The sequence below is a fragment of the Oncorhynchus masou genome, chromosome 5 (assembly GCF_036934945.1).
Source record: "Oncorhynchus masou masou isolate Uvic2021 chromosome 5, UVic_Omas_1.1, whole genome shotgun sequence".
Taxonomy (NCBI): Eukaryota; Metazoa; Chordata; class Actinopteri; order Salmoniformes; family Salmonidae; genus Oncorhynchus; species Oncorhynchus masou.
Window position 1 is genome coordinate 84,684,388 of NC_088216.1, and position 20,308 is coordinate 84,704,695.

General features: G+C 41.4%; 1 pseudogene; it reads right to left on the reverse strand.

Annotated features, from left to right (window-relative positions):
- The window catches only part of LOC135540408 (sodium- and chloride-dependent taurine transporter-like), a 65,156-nt pseudogene extending 51,325 nt beyond the window's left edge, over positions 1-13,831 (reverse strand).
- Between the last annotated feature and the right edge of the window lie 6,477 nt (positions 13,832-20,308).

Below are 20,308 nucleotides of genomic sequence, written 5' to 3' on the forward strand. Positions count from 1 at the left end.
ACCTCCAATTGACTCAAAGGATGTCAATTAGCCAATCAGAAGCTTCTAAAGCCATGACATCATTTTCTGGAATTTTCCAAGCTGTTTAAATGCACAGTCAACTTAGTGTATGTGAACCTCTGACCCACTGGAATTGTGATACAGTGAATTATAAGCGAAATAATCTGTCTGTAAACAATTGTTGGAAAAATGAGTTGTGTCGTGCACAAAGTAGATGATGTAACCGACTTGCCAAAACTATAGTTTGTTAACAAGACATTTGTGGAGTGGTTGAAAAATGAGTTTTAATGACTCCAACCTAAGTCCATGTAAACTTCCGACTTCAACTGTAGATATAAATTGTTCTGTCACTCTACATACAACAGACCAAGTCAAAAGCAAACTTTACACACATCACACATACTACTGTGGACATTTAGGAGACGAAAGTTACGATGGCTGGCGAATGACAGAGGTGAGAAGCCAAGATCTAGAACTTGATACCCTCAGCCACGGTCTCTAAAACAGTTTCCATTTGTCAAATGTCTCTACTCTCCATGTTCCACCCGTCTCCGTGTAGTCAAAGAGATCTACCGTATGTTGAAACGTAAAACAGACATGGTCATGAATCCAACTGAAATCACCTAAGACTAAGAATATTTCCAAGACAGACCAAAGCAAATGTACAAATACTGCTCTGAAAGTTGATGTTTGTACTGTTGCACTGACTGACCATGCATGAGATGTTATCCTTTTGTACGCCTGACAGACCGTACAGTAGGTTCAAGACCTCTATACACACCGTACTCAATCACATTACATACTTCCTCCATCAGTCATTTTCTTTACACCCTGAGGACACTTTCTCTCTCTCCCTTTCAGTCTCTCACACTGTCTTACTCTCTCTGTCACTTTCTCTCTCTCTCAGTCTCTCTCGCTCTCTCCCGTCTCAATTCAATTCAATATCAATTTAAGGGATTTATTGGCATGGGAAACATATGTTAACATCACCAAAGCAAGTGAAGTAGATAATGAACAACATTGAAATAAACAATAACAATTAACATTACACTCACGTCTCTCTCTCTGTCGTTTCTCTCGCTGTCTCTGTCTCGCTCTCTCTCTGTCTCTCTCTCTCAGTCTCTCTCTCAGTCTCTCTCTCTCTCAGTCTCTCAGTCTCTCAGTCTGTCAATTCAATTCAAGGGCTTTATTGGCATGGGAAACGTGTTAACATTGCCAAAGCAAGTGAGGTAGATAATATATAAAGTGAATATATAAAGTGAAAAACAATTAAAGATTAACAGTAAACATTACACATACAGAAGTTTCAAAACAATAAATACATTACAAATGTCATATTATATAAATACAGTGTTTTAACAATGTACAAATGGTTAAAGGACACAAGACAAAATAAATAAGCATAAATATGGGTTGTATTTACAATGGTGTTTGTTCTTCACTGGTTGCCCTTTTCTCGTGGCAACAGGTCACAAATCTTGCTGCTGTGATGGCACACTGTGGAATTTCACCAAGTAGATATGGGAGTTTTTTAAAATTGGATTTGTTTTCGAATTCTTTGTGGATCTGTGTAATCTGAGGGAAATATGTCTCTCTAATATGGTCATATATTGGGCAGGAGGTTAGGAAGTGCAGCTCAGTTTCCACCTCATTTTGTGGGCAGTGAGCACATAGCCTGTCTTCTCTTGAGAGCCATGTCTGCCTACGGCAGCCTTTCTCAATAGCAAGGCTATGCTCACTGAGTCTGTACATAGTCAAAGCTTTCCTTAATTTTGGGTCAGTCACAGTGGTCAGGTATTCCGCCGCTGTGTAGGGCCAAATAGCATTCTAGTTTGCTCTGTTTTTTTGTTAATTCTTTCCAATGTGTCAAGTAATTATCTTTTTGTTTTCTCATTATTTGGTTGGGTCTAATTGTGCTGTTGTCCTGGGGCTCTGTAGGGTGTGTGTGTTTGTGAACGGAGCCCCAGGACCAGCTTGCTTAGGGGACTCTCTCCAGGTTAATCTCTCTGTAGGTGATGGCTTTGTTATGGAATGTTTGGGAATCGCTTCCTTTTAGGTGGTTATAGAATTATAGAATTTAACGGCTCTTTTCTGGATTTTGATAATTAGTGGGTATCGGCCTAATTCTGCTCTGCATGCATTATTTGGTGTTCTACGTTGTACACGGAGGATATTTTTTGCAGAATTCTGCGTGCAGAGTCTCAATTTGGTGTTTGTCCCATTTTGTCCCATCTCTGTCTCTCTCTGCGTCTGTCTGCGTCACTTTCTACTTCTCTCTCTCTCTGTCATTTCTCTTTCCGTCTCTCTGTGTCTCTCTCTGCGTCTCTCTGCGTCTCTCTCTCTCTCTACTTCTCTCTCTCTTTCTGTGTATCTCTGTCTCTCTCTTTCTCAGTCTCTCTCTCTCTCTCTGTAACTCTCACTCTCTTTCTCCGTCATGCTGTGAGGTCAACCGGTGAGAGGACTAATCACAGATCAATAAAAACACAAACACTCTCTCTCTCTTTGTTAAAGCTATTCAGAGCTATTCACATAAATCAATAATATCATCTATCCTGCTCCAAAATCACTGAATCATACAACCATTCTAAGTAGCTTCTGAGAGACATCTGTCAATAAAGCTGTTTGTCGATAAAGCTTTACAAGGATATTTTGAACATGAAGTACCCCAAGTCAATAAACTTCCACCAGCCACATGTATCCATCTCTTCTCATAACATAACAGTGACAGAGATAGATATGGTATATTATCTGGCTCACTTGCTTTGGCAATGTTAACACATGTTTCCCATGCCAATAAAGCCCCTTGAATTGAATTGATAGACCAAAACAAGACATAACCTTGAAAGTCAGCAGTAAAGCTGTGTCACTAGCAAAGACACTTGACATTAGAATTAATCCATGTCAAAGAAAATAACCACAACTTCAAATATTTAGAACTAAATAATGTATCGAGTTATACATGTACCAACATATACTGCTAAATAAATGTTATAAATGTATAAAGAAAAAACAACTGAAATGAAAATAAAAATGATTCTCCCCTGTTATAGTAGTAGTAGTAGCAGTAGTACCAGTAGTAAGTTTGTGTGTCTGTGTGTGTCTCCACCTCTTCAAGGAATACCTAGGATAGTATAAGTAATCCTTCTCACCCCCCCCCTCCCCCTCCCCCTTAATGATTTAGATGCACTATTGTAAAGTGGCTGTTCCACTGGATGTCAGAAGGTGAATTCAATTTGTGTGCTCTGGATAAGAGCGTCTGCTAAATGTAAATGTAAATGTAAATGTGTGTGTGTCTGTCTGTGTGTGTGTCTGTGTGTGTGTCTGTGTGTGTGGAGGGTGTCTGTGGGAGGGAGGGAGGGAGGGAGGGAGGGAGGGAGGGAGGGAGGGAGGGAGGGAGGGAGGGAGGGAGGGAGGGAGGGAGGGAGGGAGGGAGGGAGGGAGGGAGGGCACCTTCCTGAAATCATCCACTTTGCATGTATCAAGTACACTGGTAAGTCAAGACAAAGACACTGATGAACCCAACAAGAACTTTAGTGGGCTGCGATCCTGTGCATTTCCATTGGAACCTCTTAAAACCTCTTGATGCTATGGGGGCGCTATTTCATTTTTGGATAAAAAGACGTGCCCGTTTTAAGCGCAATAATTTGTCACAAAAAGATGCTCGACTATGCATATAATTGGTAGCTTTGGAAAGAAAACACTCTGACTTTCCAGAACTGCAAAGATATTATCTGTGGGTGCCCTAGAACGTGAGCTACAGGCAAAACCAAGATGAAACGGCATCCAGGAAATGAGCAGGATTTTTGAGGCTCCGTTTTCCATTGTCTCCTTATATGGCTGTGAATGCGAGAGGAATGAGCCTGCCCTTTCTGTCGCTTCCCCAAGGTGTCTGCAGCATTGTGACGTATTTGTAGGCATATCATTGGAAGATTGACCATAAGAGACCACATTTACCAGGTGTCCGCCCGGTGTCCTGCGCCGAAATTGGTGCGCAAACCTCAGCTGCAAATATTTTTCCATGGAATTCAGAGAAGAAAGCAGGCTTCCACGAACGATATATCAATGAAGAGATATGTGAAAAAACACCTTGAGGATTGATTCCAAACAACGTTTGCCATGTTTCGGTCGATATTATGGAGTTAATTCGGAAAAAGTTTGACGTTGTTGGTGACTGAATTTTCGGTTCGTTTCGGTAGCCGAATGTGATGTACAAAACGGAGTGATTTCTCCTACACAAAGATTCTTTCAGGAAAAACTGAACATTTGCTATGTAACTGAGAGTCTCCTCATTGAAAACATCCGAAGCTCTTCAAAGGTAAATTATTTTATTTATTTGGTTATCTGGTTTTTGTGAAAATGTTGCGTGCTAAATGCTACTCAAAATGCTAAGCTAGCTTTGCATACTCTTACACAAATTAGTGAATTGCTATGGTTCAAAAGCATATTTTGAAAATCTGAGATGACAGTGTTGTTAAGAAAAGGCTAAGCTTGAGAGCAGACGCATTATTTTCATTTTATTTGCGATTTTCAGAAATCGTTAACGTATGCTAATGAGCCTGAGGCTTTAGTCACGATCCCGGATCCGGGATGGGGAGTTTCAACAGGTTAATTACACGTCCATGTATTCTCTGAAAACCTCAAGTAAGTATTTCACTGTAAGGTCTACTACACCTGTTGTATTCAGCATTTCACTGTGAGGTCTACTCCACCTGTTGTATTCAGCATTTCACTGTGAGGTCTACTACACCTGTTGTATTCAGCATTTCACTGTAAGGTCTACTACACCTGTTGTATTCAGCATTTCACTGTGAGGTCTACTACACCTGTTGTATTCAGCATTTCACTGTAAGGTCTACTACACCTGTTGTATTCAGCATTTCACTGTAAGGTCTACTACACCTGTTGTATTCAGCATTTCACTGTAAGGTCTACTACACCTGTTGTATTCAGCATTTCACTGTGAGGTCTACTCCACCTGTTGTATTCAGCATTTCACTGTAAGGTCTACTCCACCTGTTGTATTCAGCATTTCACTGTAAGGTCTACTACACCTGTTGTATTCAGCATTTCACTGTAAGGTCTACTACACCTGTTGTATTCAGCATTTCACTGTAAGGTCTACTCCACCTGTTGTATTCAGCATTTCACTGTAAGGTCTACTACACCTGTTGTATTCATCATTTCACTGTAAGGTCTACTACACCTGTTGTATTCAGCATTTCACTGTAAGGTCTACTACACCTGTTGTATTCAGCATTTCACTGTAAGGTCTACTACACCTGTTGTATTCAGCATTTCACTGTAAGGTCTACTACACCTGTTGTATTCAGCATTTCACTGTAAGGTCTACTACACCTGTTGTATTCAGCATTTCACTGTAAGGTCTACTACACCTGTTGTATTCAGCATTTCACTGAAAGGTCTACTACACCTGTTGTATTCAGCATTTCACTGTGAGGTCTACTACACCTGTTGTATTCAGCATTTCACTGTCAAGGTCTACTACACCTGTTGTATTCAGCATTTCACTGTAAGGTCTACTACACCTGTTGTATTCAGCATTTCACTGTAAGGTCTACTACACCTGTTGTATTCAGCATTTCACTGTAAGGTCTACTACACCTGTTGTATTCAGTATTTCACTGTAAGGTCTACTACACCTGTTGTATTCAGCATTTCACTGTAAGGTCTACTACACCTGTTGTATTCAGTATTTCACTGTAAGGTCTACTACACCTGTTGTATTCAGCATTACACTGTAAGGTCTACTACACCTGTTGTATTCAGCATTTCACTGTAAGGTCTACTACACCTGTTGTATTCAGCATTTCACTGTAAGGTCTACTACACCTGTTGTATTCAGCATTTCACTGTAAGGTCTACTACACCTGTTGTATTCAGCATTTCACTGTGAGGTCTACTACACCTGTTGTATTCAGCATTTCACTGTAAGGTCTACTACACCTGTTGTATTCAGCATTTCACTGTAAGGTCTACTACACCTGTTGTATTCGGCATTTCACTGTAAGGTCTACTACACCTGTTGTATTCAGCGCATGTGATTAATAACATTTGATCAAACTATTGACAGCACTTTGCCTTTCAGACATTCAGGAGTAGACTAGCACAACATATCTGTGTTACTGTTTGCTGACAAGGCATTTGAAGAATGGGGCGGCAGGGTAGCCTAGTGGTTAGAGCGTTGGACTAGTAACCGGAAGGTTGTGAGTTCAAACCCCCGAGCTGACAAGGTACAAATCTGTCCCTGGACAGACAGTTAACCCACTGTTCCCAGTCTGTCATTGAAAATAAGAATTTGTTCTTAACTGACTTGCCTGGTTAAATAAAGGTAAAATTAAAGAATGACAAAATAAAATAGTATTGAGGTAATGCTGGGTTTTTTTGTGCTGACAGGTGTTTCATACAAGGATCTCAAGGTAAATGAGTCGTTTAGACAGTGAATAGGAACAAGAATAGAACTCAAGTTGACAAAGACTTAAAGCACTTTGTGACAGCAGCAGTGCTGATGGACTTCTTTCTATATGAACACATTTGATTGATATAAAGAGGTACACTAGCCTGATCCCAGATTAATCTGTACTGTTTTGCCAAATGGCAATTTTATTTATTTATTATTTTACCTTTATTTAACTAGGCAAGTCAGTTAAAGAACAAATTCTTATTTTCAATGATGGCCTAGGAACAGTGGGTTACCTGCCTTGTTCAGGGGGCAGAACGACAGATTTGTACGTTGTCAGCTCGGGGATTCTATCTTGCAACCTTTCGGTTACTAGTCCAACGCTCTAACCACTAGGCTATCTGCCGCCCCAATGGCATGACAATGACCATAGCAGACAATGACCAAGACAGCACAACCAGGCTAGAGGTATCTGAAGGTGATTGGTGGAACTTGAAACACAGAACAGAGTGTGACGTGAATGTGACCACCCCTCAGTCTATTCCAGATAAGCAATCTAAGGTTTCTGGTGACTCAATTCAACACACAATATGATCCAAACACTATCTGATCAAGGTGTGTTGCATTAATGGATGCCTGCCTCTCTCTCTCTCTCTCTCTTCCAAAATAATAAAGACATGTGAAATGTCATATTATGTCTATATACAGTGTTGTAACTATGTGCAAATAGTTAAAGTACAAAAGAGGAATATGGGAGATGATCAAAATGTGATTTGTTTTCTAATTCTTTGTGGATATGTGTAATCTGAGGGAAATATGTGTCTCTAATACATAATACATTGGGCAGGAGGTTAGGAAGTGCAGCTCAGTTTCCACCTCGTTGTGTGGGCAGTGAGCACATAGCCTGTCTTCTCTTGAGAGCCATGTCTGCCTACGGTGGCTTTTCTCAATAGCAAGGCTATGCTCACTGAGTCTGTACATAGTTAAAGCTTTCCTTAATTTTGGGTCAGTCACAGTGGTCAGGTATTCTGTCACTGTGTACTCTCGGTTAAGGGCCAAATAGAATTTTAGTTTGCTCCATTTTTTTTGTTAATTCTTTGATTTGATTGGGTCTAATTGTGTTTCTGTCCTGGGGCTCTGTGGGGTGTGTTTCTGTTTGTGAACAGAGCCCCAGGACCAGCTTGCTTAGGGGTCTCTTCTCCAGGTTCATCTCTCTGTAGGTGATGGCTTTGTTATGGAAGGTTTGGTAATCACTTCCTTTTAGGTGGTTGTAGAATTTTACATCTCTTTTCTGGATTTTGATCCTCCTCTTTGCCTAGCAGTAAAGTATTAGCTCTGCATGCATTATATTTTTTATCATTCATATATAGTATAAAATGTTTTAAATCTGTGTCCATATTGTCCACGTGTTTATGGTTCAATAGAAGAGAGCACTATTAATGAAAATGGGGCGGCAGGGTAGCCTAGGGGTTAGAGTGTAGAGGCGGCAGGTAGCCTAGTGGTTAGAGCGTTGGACTAGTAACAGAAAGGTTGCAAGTTCAAATCCCTGAGCTGACAAGATAAAAATCTGTCGTTCTGCCCCTGAACTGACAGTCAACCCACTGTTCCTAGGCCATCGTTGAAAATAAAAATTTATTCTTAACTGACTTGCCTAGTAAAATGAAATGTCATTATTTTTAACTACCTCGTCCGACTTTTTTCTACACTGCCAAATATTAGAGTGTAAAAAATATAAAAAGGATCATTCAAACCCTCATATTAAACACCAATGGTATTCACTAAGTTTATGGTTTATATTTAGCATAATGTTTTACAGCTTTGTCAGTCTATTTTTATTTATTTTTTCAAAATCATCACATTTCATTATTTCATGTATTTGGCACACAGAGGACCAGAGGACCTGTGATGATTTGAAGTACCCCAAAGGGCCACTAGATGTCTTGTGATAGATCAAAACCAATTGAATTTGTCATATGCACTGAAAGACAAAGAGAGGGGGGAGGGAGGGAGAAGGTGAGAGAGAGAGAGAGACAGAGCGAGAGAGCGAGCGAGCAACAGAGAGAGAGAGAGAGAGAGCTACAGAGACAGAGCGACAGAGAGAGAGAGACAGTGACAGAGAGACAGAGAGCGAGCGAGCGACAGAGAGAGAGAGAGAGAGAGAGAGAGAGAGAGAGCTACAGAGACAGAGAGACAGCGACAGAGAGACAGAGAGAGAGAGACAATACTCAGCTGGTGTCTGTAGGCATAACATGTTAAAACATCCTTGGGGTGACAGGTAGCCTAGTGGTTAGAGTGTAGAGGCGGCAGGTAGCCTAGGGGTTAGAGTGTAGAGGCGGCATGGTAGCCTAGTGGTTAGAGTGTAGAGGCGACAGGTAGTCTAGTGGTTAGAGTGTAGAGGTGGCAGGTAGCCTAGTGGTTAGAGTGTAGAGGTGGCAGGGTAGCCTAGTGGTTAGAGTGTAGAGGAGGCATGGTAGCCTAGTGGTTAGAGTGTAGAGGCGGCATGGTAGCCTAGTGGTTAGAGTGTAGAGGCGGCAGGGTAGCCTAGTGGTTAGAGTGTAGAGGTGGCAGGTAGCCTAGTGGTTAGAGTGTAGAGGTGGCAGGGTAGCCCAGTGGTTAGAGTGTAGAGGAGGCAGGGTAGCCTAGTGGTTAGAGTGTAGAGGAGGCAGGGTAGCCTAGTGGTTAGAGTGTAGAGGTGGCAGGTAGCCTAGTGGTTAGAGTGTAGAGGCGGCAGGTAGCCTAGTGGTTAGAGTGTAGAGGCGACAGGAAGCCTAGTGGTTAGAGTGTAGAGGCGACAGGTAGTCTAGTGGTTAGAGTGTAAGAGGCGGCAGGGTAGCCTAGTGGTTAGAGTGTAAGAGGCGGCAGGGTAGCCTAGTGGTTAGAGTGTAGAGGCGACAGGTAGTCTAGTGGTTAGAGTGTAGAGGCGACAGGTAGTCTAGTGGTTAGAGTGTAGAGGCGACAGGTAGTCTAGTGGTTAGAGTGTAGAGGCAACAGGTAGTCTAGTGGTTAGAGTGTAGAGGCGACAGGGTAGCCTAGTGGTTAGAGTGTAGAGGAGGCAGGGTAGCCTAGTGGTTAGAGTGTAGAGGAGGCAGGGTAGCCTAGTGGTTAGAGTGTAGAGGAGGCAGGTAGCCTAGTGGTTAGAGTGTAGAGGTGGCAGGTAGTCTAGTGGTTAGAGTGTAGAAGTGACAGGTAGCCTAGTGGTTAGAGTGTAGAGGAGGCAGGGTAGCCTAGTGGTTAGAGTGTAGGGGTGGCAGGTAGTCTAGTGGTTAGAGTGTAGAGGAGGCAGGTAGTCTAGTGGTTAGAGTGTAGAGGGGGCAGGGTAGCCTAGTGGTTAGAGTGTAGAGGAGGCAGGGTAGCCTAGTGGTTAGAGTCTAGAGGAGGCAGGTAGCCTAGTGGTTAGAGTGTAGAGGTGGCAGGGTAGCCTAGTGGTTAGAGTGTAGAGGCAGCAGGGTAGCCTAGTGGTTAGAGTGTAGAGGTGACAGGTAGCCTAGTGGTTAGAGTGTAGAGGAGGCAGGGTAGCCTAGTGGTTAGAGTGTAGAGGAGGCAGGTAGCCTAGTGGTTAGAGTGTAGAGGTGGCAGGTAGCCTAGTGGTTAGAGTGTAGAAGTGACAGGAAGCCTAGTGGTTAGAGTGTAGTGGCGACAGGTAGTCTAGTGGTTAGAGTGTAGAGGTGGCAGGTAGCCTAGTGGTTAGAGTGTAGAGGTGGCAGGGTAGCCTAGTGGTTAGAGTGTAGAGGAGGCAGGGTAGCCTAGTGGTTAGAGTGTAGAGGTGACATGAAGCCTAGTGGTTAGAGTGTAGAGGTGACAGGAAGCCTAGTGGTTAGAGTGTAGAGGTGACATGAAGCCTAGTGGTTAGAGCGTTGGACTAGTAACCGAAAGGTTTCAAGATTGAATCAATGAGCTGACAAGGTAAAAATATGTTGTTCTGCCTCTGAACAAGGCAGTTTAACCCACTGTTCTTAGGCCGTCATTGTAAATAATAATTTGTTCTTAACTGACTTGCCTCGTTAAATAAAGGTAAAATAAAAAACATGATGTCTACCCATAGTACCTGACTGGGTCTAATAATGTTGTACAAAGCTTGAAGACACCCTCAGTGGGGATGTTGCTTTGTCTTAGCTAGATTGATAGTTGAACTCCTATTTTAATTTCCGTGTGTGTTGACAACAAGTGACGACTAAAAGCTCCTGAAAAGAAAGGAGTCCTCGAGGACTTACAGTAGGAAGGAAAGAAGGCTGGGTGGATTGCAGAAGTTTTCCTACAGACCACAGTTCAATCGAAATCACCATTACAGTAACCTAGAAATCGTTCAACCTCATTAGACCTTAATGACACTGTTAACTATTTTGGAAATACCCACAATCACCTCGTAAAAAAAAGCTATTTTTGAATCGGTGAGCAATTTCGAAAGACTCAATGACCGTGCACAGCAAGAGAAAATCTATTTTTTTTTTTTTTGCAAGGAAACTACATACAGTATGAAAAGTAAACTAAATAGTGATGGCATTATTTGCTTTTGTCCATGTTATAAGATAACATTACTGCTCTGCGCCGAGTCAAAGTAAAGGAAAACAAACTGGCAACAACGTTGCGCTCCACTTCCTTACAATCATCAGATAAGGGGCTATATATGCATTTCACAAGCCCTTTGCAGTACAGGCTAATCTGCTTCTACGTTCCTTCCTCAAGGACGCGCGCGCCCGAACGGCAGGCTCCGACACAATCAACGTAATGAATTGTCTTTGTTCTTCAACCGTTCCAATTATTACCTCAGAAAGAAAAAGCCTCTACACTGACATGTATTCAACCATTCCCCCGGAGATAAAGAGACCTGCAAACGAAACCTTACATAACCTTAGTGTAGGCTAGTGTTTACCTGTAGTCTATCCGTGATATGCTGGGAATAGTGTACCTACAGCTCTTTTCTCTCATTCCCAGCTACGCACAAACTATGTGATGCGGGAGGCATATAAGGGAATATAATTTTATAATAGGATTTCATATGACACAATGTTACACTAATCGCTGTTAGGCTACGCACCGACGGATTTAAACTCTTGGAGGTGTGTCTTCAGTCACGTTGCTGGGCATAGGTACTGAAAAAGGCAGACCAGAAATGCCCGAAAAGAATGTAGGAAATGAAATAGAAAGTAGCCTTCTTCTTTTAGTAAAATGATTGCATGCCTACAAAGCGAGACAACGAAGCTGATAAACAAAGCCCAGTTGCGATGACAGTCTGGGGTAGTCTTTTGAATCATAATTTATTTCACATCTTCATCAGACAGACAATAACAGGCGTTGTTACACCATAACACCATGCCAACCATAACCCATCCATGGCATAATCGTTTGATCACACAATGACACCCACTATCGATTGAAGGATAATGTATTCTACCAGCTATACGCAGGCAGGCTACACGACCACAGACCTCCATGACAACATGATAAGACTTGTCCCTTTTTATGTTCAGTTCATCCACACACCGCCTCAATTATTGATGTTCCCTGGCAGCCTTCTTTCTACCAGGATCAAAGATCAGCTCGTCTATCGGGGTTGCTATTCATCAGAAACGATCGAAATAGTCTTGATGACACAGTCTGAGCCAGGGAGAGAGCACAATAAATGTCAAGAAATTACGCGCAAAATTAACTACAAACGGGATAATGTGGAGTTAATGTATGTCAATTTAAATGTCTGAAACTTGAGCGACTGTCGTGGCACACTAAGTGTTGGCATGCTATTAAACGCATCTCAGTGTAGGCTGGCTGCTGCAACCTGGACTCAGGGATAGACGCAATATTGTAAACGTAAATCCTACCACTCCAATTAAAATTTATATATTTTAATTTAAACTTTTTTTACACTAGGCAAGTCAGCTAAGAACAAATTCTTACTTACAATGATGACCTACCAAAAGGCAAAAGGCATCCTGCTGGGACAGAGGCCTGGGATTTAAATAAATATAAATATAGGACAAAGTATGTTTTGTATGGTATGTATTAATTTATGGATGTCCATCATTCATTTCGTAGGATATGTTACGAATTTGAAAAATGTATGAGATGTTAAAAATTCCAATTTGTTGTGGCTAATGTTAGCTAGGTGACTAGGTGGCTAATGCTAATGTTAGCTAGGTGACTAACGCTAGCTAGGCAAGGTCTTAGTTGTTGGGGTTGGGGTAAGTAGTTGCAAAGTTGCTAATTAGCTAAAATACTAAAGTTGTCTATGATGAAATCTGAACAAGTAACCTTTGGGTTGCTAGATGTTTGTTATATACACCTACCCATCCACCCCGACTAACCACCCTACTTTCGTAGAAGTAACCTTCTGTTGAATGTAACCATACCAAACATAACATATCATACTAATTGAGGGTCCTAGATTTATGTTTACTATGTTACGTGTAGTCCATGAGACCAGGCTGGAGTGTTGCTGCCTACGAGCAACTGAGTACTGACAGAAAGAGTCTGGTCTTACTATCTATCTAAATGATTGCGGGAACAATAGTGAAAATGAGGGTACACACACAGCGTCTAGAAAGTACACACAGGAGTTGATCTATGACATGTAACATGAGGCACACAATGTGTAGGCTGATTATTCAAAGCATCTCAGTTACTGCTTCTCTCACTGTTCTGGTCCTTTAGTTAGTCATTAATCGGTGGTGGCAGAAAGAGTGAAATCATTCAGAGGTCAAATTAAACCCACACATTAACAGTGGAATACCATTCAAGTGAACTATTGTGTAAAACTATTACGTTTTTCACGGTAGCCTAAGGTTGTCACAAAATAATAAGTTTAATCATTATTTGATTGAGTTTGGAGACAAATTTGCGCTACATCCCTTCTTCTCTCAATGCGAGGATATTTGCATGAGGTCGACATAACAAGACTCAAAACTCAACCCTTACGGAAATGTGTTCTAAACGTTCTGGTATCAATAATGTAAGAGAACAATTTTAATATGACCGTCTTTGAACATGCATCAATGATTGATGCTGAAAGGTTACTTTTTAGGCATATCACGCCAAAAACTTGAGATTAAACAATGTATTGTGATACACAGAGATGATAAAATTTACTATCGGAGAAAAATAAATGATTATAATGAATCTAATAGCGTATGCACTCTAAATAATTTGCATATAGCTCATAAAGATGTAGCCTAGGTAGGGATATGTTGGTGATGATGATTATGATGATGATGATCCGTTAGCCTACCTGTATTGACTTGAATTCCGTTAATTTCCTTTAGAACGTATCTGTTTTCTCAGTGTAGTACGGCGGACGGGTGTTGAATAGTGAGAATTACGGTGGTAAATTTTATTTATAAGGTTTTCTTTCTGACCTTTGTCTCTTAAAATGGGTGAGCATTAGTGGAAAAACACCGGGCCAGCCTCCCTGTGCAACAGGAGAGCGTCTTCTTAAAGAGGCAGGTTCCCTTCGAATCATTGGCGCTAGCTCCACGCTGCAACAGCATTTTCTCTTTCCGTTTGTCTCTGAGCGCATGCCATGCACGCATGTTAGGACTGTACGCACGCGCGCACACCAAGCGGTCGGGTTGGAATGGAAAAGCACACAGAAACAGCCAAACCTTTGCATGCCATGCATACACGATAACAAAGTTGTCACTTTGCAAGTAGAATTACATTAATTAACTATATATATTTTTTAATGCCTACATTTGTGCTTGTTTTGCATTTCGCAGAGGCGTTTTAAACAATCACGTTTGCCTGTAAGAAGGTTCTGCAGTGTCAGCTCTGATGCACACATTGATATGTAATATGTTGACATAAGCATACCTGTTCACCTCCACTGTAAACCTATTTGCAATTACCAAGAACACGATGAAATGTGTTTTAGAGCAGGCAGCAGGCTATGCATTCAGAACGCAAATTGTGTTATGAGGTGACATCCATAGATGAACGTTTGACGACAGAGGAAACAACTCAGAGACCCAATGATAGTCAGGAAGGAGAGACATACGATATGTATCTTAATGGAACGGGTATGTCTTTGCTTTTATGTAATTTATTATACTATTATTTATTTATACAATGCCAACAATGGCATGTAAACATCTTTGAACAAAAACGTTTTTTTTTATTTTTTATTTCACAGGATCATGCTATACTGTATGTGTCCTTACTGGTGAATTTTAGGCTTAGGGAACAACTGTATTTTCATAACCAAATAGAGGGTAATAATGTATTATTATTATTATTATTATACTGTGCAGAAACAGGAAGTGTGCTTCAGCCAACATATGAGTAGAAGAAGAGAGTACAGGAAGAACGTGAGTAGATGCACAAGACGCTCTGCAAATGTAGAATAGAAGTCGGTCTTCGTGTACAGTTCAACAGGGTGTGGCGTTACCCTGGCCTACACTCAAAGCTCCTTATAGAGATAAAACAAGACTGCTCCGAATGTTTACATTTTTTAACGTTTTTCTTTTAAGGTCATTTTGAATTAAATGTTTGTTGCGAGATAAGGACAGTACCAGAACTATACAGGGCATTCGGAAAGTATTCAGACCCCTTCCACTTTTTCACATTGTGTTACGTTACAGACTTATTCTAAAATGGATTAAATCAATCTACACACAATACCCCATAATGACATCACAATACCCTATAATGACATCACAATACCCCATAATGACATCACAATACCCCATAATGACATCACAATACCCCGTAATGACAAAGCAAAAACAGTTTTTTAGACATTTTGCAAATGTATTAAAAATAAAAAACAGAAATACCTTATTTACATAAGTATTCAGACCGTAATTGAGCTCAGGTGCATCCTGTTTCCATTGATCAGCCTTGAGATGTTCCTACAACTTGATTGGACTCCACCTGTGGTAAAAATTGAAATTGATTGGACATGATTTGGAAAGGCACACACCTGTCTATAAAAGGTCCCACAGTTGACAGTGCATGTTAGAACAAAAAACCAAGTCATGAGGTCGAAAGTATTGCACATAGAAATCCGAGAGAGGATTGTGTCGAGGAGCAGATCTAGGGAAGGGTACCAAAATATTTCTGCAGCAGTGAAGGTCCCCAGAACACAGTGGCCTCCATCATTCTTAAATGGAAGAAGTTTGGAACCACCAAGACTCTTCCTAAAGCTGTCCGCCTGGCCAAATCAAGCAATCGGGGGAGAAGGGCATTGGAGAGGGAGGTGACCAAGAACCCCATGGTCACTCTGACAGAGCTCCAGTGTTCCTCTGTGGAGAAAGGAGAACCTTCCAGAAGTACAACCATCTCTGCAGCACTTCACCAATCAGGACTTTATGGTAGAGTGGCCAGACGGTGGCCACTCCTCAGGGAAAGGTACATGACAGCCAGATTGGAGTTTGCCAAAAGGCACCTAAGGACTCTCAGACCATGAGAAACAAGATTCTCTAGTCTGATGAAACTAAGATTGAACTCTTTGGCCTGAATGCCAAGCGTCACGTCTGGAGGAAGGATGGCACTATCACTACAGTGAAGCATGGTGGTGGCAGCATCATGCTGTGGGGATGTTTTTCAGAGGCAGGGACTGGGAGACTAGTCATTTACATTTACATTTAAGTCATTTAGCAGACGCTCTTATCCAGAGCGACTTACAAATTGGTGAATTCACCTTCTGACATCCAGTGGAACAGCCACTTTACAATAGTGCATCTAAATCATTTAAGGGGGGGGTGAGAAGGATTACTTATCCTATCCTAGGTATTCCTTGAAGAGGTGGGGTTTCAGGTGTCTCCGGAAGGTGGTGATTGACTCCGCTGTCCTGGCGTCGTGAGGGAGTTTGTTCCACCATTGGGGGGCCAGAGCAGCGAACAGTTTTGACTGGGCTGAGCGGGAACTGTACTTCCTCAGTGGTAGGGAGGCGAGCAGGCCAGAGATGGATGAACGCAGTGCCCTTGTTTGGGTGTAGGGCCTGATCAGAGCCTGGAGGTACTGCGGTGCCGTTCCCCTCACAGCTCCGTAGGCAAGCACCATGGTCTTGTAGCGTCATGCTCGAGGGAAAGATGAACCGAGCAAGGTACAGAGAGATCCTTAATGAAAACCTGCTCCAGGGCTCTCAGGACCTCAGACTGGGGTGAAGGTTTACCTTCCAACAGGAAAAAGACCCTAAGCACGCAAACAAAACAATTCTCAAACAAGTCTCTGAATGTCCTTGACTGGCCCAGCCAGAGCCAATAGCTGTGCATCCAACCCGACAGAGCTTAAGAGGATCTGCAGAGAAATATGGGAGAAACTCCCCAAATACAGGTGTGCCAAGCTTGTAGCGTCACACCCAAGAAGACTTGAGGCTGTAATCACTGCTAAAGGTGCTTCAACATAGTACTGAATAAAGGGTCTGAATACTTATGTGAATGTGATATTTCTGATTTTTATTTGTAATACATGTGCAAAATAAAATCTAAAAACCTATTTTTTTCTTTGTCATTATGGGGTATTGTGATGTCATTATGGGGTATTGTGATGTCATTATGGGGGTATTGTCTGTAGATGGATGTGGAAATAAAATAATTTAATCCATTTTAGAATAAGGCTGTAACGGTCACAAAATGTGGAAAATTTCAAGGGGTTCGAAAACTTTCTGAATGCACTGTATATGTACTGCAACTAGCTATTTGAGGTAACAGAATGTGTGAGTTGGGGGGAGGGGAGTTATACAGGATATGCTAGTTATTTTAAGGTCGTTGTGAATGATCTGTGTGTCGTTAGATAAGGAAACTCTATTCGAACTAGCTACAGTGCCTTCAGAAACTATTCATACCCCTTGACTTATTCAACATTTTTGCTGTGTTACAGCCTTAATTCAAAATTGATTCTTCCATCTACGCATCTATTTGCCACATCCTCAATTTAAGCCTACTAGAAAGCGTGTGCCCTCAGGCCTGGAGGGAAGCTAAAGTCATTGAGCTACCCAAGAATAGTAAAGCCCCCTTTACAGTTTCAAATAGCTGACCAATCAGCCTGTTACCAACCCTTAGTGAACTTCTGGAAAAAATGGTGTTTGACCAGATACAATGCTATTTCACAGTAAACAAATTGACAACATACTTTCAGTACGCTTATAGGAAGGACACTCAACAAGCACAGCACTTACACAAATGACTGATGATTGGCTGAGAGAAATTGATGATAAAATGATTGTGGGGGCTGGTTTGTTAGAATTCAGTGCAGTTTTTGACATTATCAATGATAGTCTGCTACTGGAAAAATGTATGTGTTATGGCTTTACACCCCCTACTATAATGTGGATAAAGAGTTACTTGTCTAACAGATTACGAAGGGTGTTCTTTAATGGAAGCCTCTCAAACATAGTTCAGATAGAATCAGGAATTCCCCAGGGTAGCTGTCTAGGCCCCTTGTTTTTTCAATTTTTACTAAAGACATGCCACTGACTTTGAGTAAAGCCAAGGTCTCTATGTATGCAGATGACTCAATACTATACACATCAGCTACTACAGTGACTGAAATGACAGCAACACTTAAAGAGTTGCAGGTAGTTTCAGAGTGGATGGCAAGGAATAAGTTTGCCCAAAATACTAAAACTAAAAGCGTTGTATTTGGGACAAACCACAACTAAATATTGTGGAAATTGAGCATGTTGAGATGACTAAACTGCTTGGAGTAACCCTGGATGGTAAACTGTCATGGTCAAAACACATTGATACAATAGTAGTTGAGATGAGGAGAAGTCTGTCCAGAATAAAGCTCTGCTCTATTAACAAGGCAGGTCCAACAGGCTCTAGTTTTGTTGCACCTTGACTACTATTCAGTCGTGTGGTCAGGTGCCACAAAAAAGGACTAAGGAAAATTGTAATTGGCCCAGAACAGAGCAGCATGGCAGGCCCTTGGATGTACACAGAGAGGTAACATAATATTCATGTCAATCTTTACTGGCTCAAAGTGGAGGAGAGATTGACTTCGTCACTACTTTTATTTGTGAGAGGTATTGACATGTTGAATGCACCGAGCTCTCTGTCTAAACTACTAGCACACAGCTCGGACACCCATGCATACCCCACAAGAAACGCCACAAGAGGTCTCTTCACAGTCCCGAAGTCCAGAACAGACTATGGGAGGTGCACAGTACTACATAGAGCCATGACTACATGGAACTCTATTCTACATCAAGTAACTGATGCAAGCAGTACAATTAGATTTAAAAAAAACAATAGAAAAATACCTTATGGAACAGTGGGGACTGTGAAGCAAGGCAAACATAGGTACAGACACATGCATACACACACACATACAATAACATAAGACCTATACACACACATGGATTTAGTACTGGAGATATGTGGTAGTGGTGGAGTAGGGGCCTGATGGCACACAGTGTGAATGTATTGTATTTTTTTATTTATTGTATAAACTGCCTTAATTTTGCTGGACCCCAGGAAGAGTAGCTGCTGCCTTGGCAATAACTAATGGGGATGATTAATACGTACAAATACAAATACCCCACAATAATAAAGTGAAAACATGTTTTTAGAAATGCTTGCAAATTTAGTGAAAATTAAATACAGAAATATCTAATTTACATAAGTATTCACACCCTGAGGGGTTTGTGACATGGCACAGATCTTTGTGGGCTATACTCGGCCTTGTCTCGGGATGGTAAGTTGGTGGTTGAAGATATCTGTCTAGTGTTGTGGGGGCTGTGTTTTGGAAAAGTGGGTGGGGTTATATCCTGCCTGTTGGCCCTGTCTGGGGTATCGTCGGATGGGGACACGGTGTCTCCCGACCCCTCCTGTCTCAGCCTCCAGTGTTTATGCTGCAGTAGTATGTGTCGGGGGGCTAGGGTCAGTCTGTTATATCTGGAGTATCTCTCCTATCTTATCTGGTGCCCTGTGTGAATTTAAGTATGCTCTCTCTAATTCTCTCTTTGTCTCTTTCTTTCTCTCTCTCGGATGACTTGAGCCATTTTTGATCATTGCTAGACAACCCTTTTCAGGTCTTGCCATAGATTTTCAAATAGATTTAAGTCAAAACTGTAACTTGTCCCTCAGGAATATTTACTGTCTTCTTGGTAAGCAACTCCAATGTATATTTGGCCTTGTGGTTTAGGTTATTGTTCTGCTGTAATGTGAATTCGTCACCCAGTGTCTGGTGGAAAGTAGACTAAACCAGGTTTGGCTCCAGGATTTTGCTTGTGCTCCGTTCAGTTTATTTTTAATCCTGAACAACTCCCCAGTCCTTAACGATTACAAGCATACCCATAACACGATGCAGCCGCCATTATGTTTTAAAATGTAGAGAATGGTACTCAGTAGTGTGTTGTATTGGATTTGCACCAAGCATAACACTTTGTATTCAGAACAAAAAGTGAATGGCTTTGCTACATTTTTTGCAGTATTACTTTTGTTGCAAACAGGATACATGTTTTTAGAATATTTTATTCTTTACAGGCTTACTTCTTTTCACCCTGTCATTTGGGTTAGTATTTTGGAGTAACTACAATGTCCTATCACAGCCATTAAACTATGTAACTGTTTTAAAGTCACCATTGGCCTCATGGTGAAATCCCTTAGTAGTTTCCTTCCTCTCCAGCAACTGAGTTAGGATGGACACCGGTATCTTTGTAGTGACTGGGTGTATTTGATACACCATCCAAAGTGTAATAAATAACTTCAACATGCTCAAAGGGATATTCGATGTCTGTTCTTTTTTTTACCCTGGTGCTTCACAAAAAAAAGACCTCCATTGAGGTATGGGTCAGATTGACCCGCAGAGTTTAAACACACTCAACACAGTCAAAGAATGAATTAAAAACAGCCCAAACTATATTTTGTCTTGTCAGACCTTTCAGAAAGAATACAAGAACATTTGATTTCAAAAACTCTATATTTAAGAACTATTTGTTAAACATTTTTTCTCACA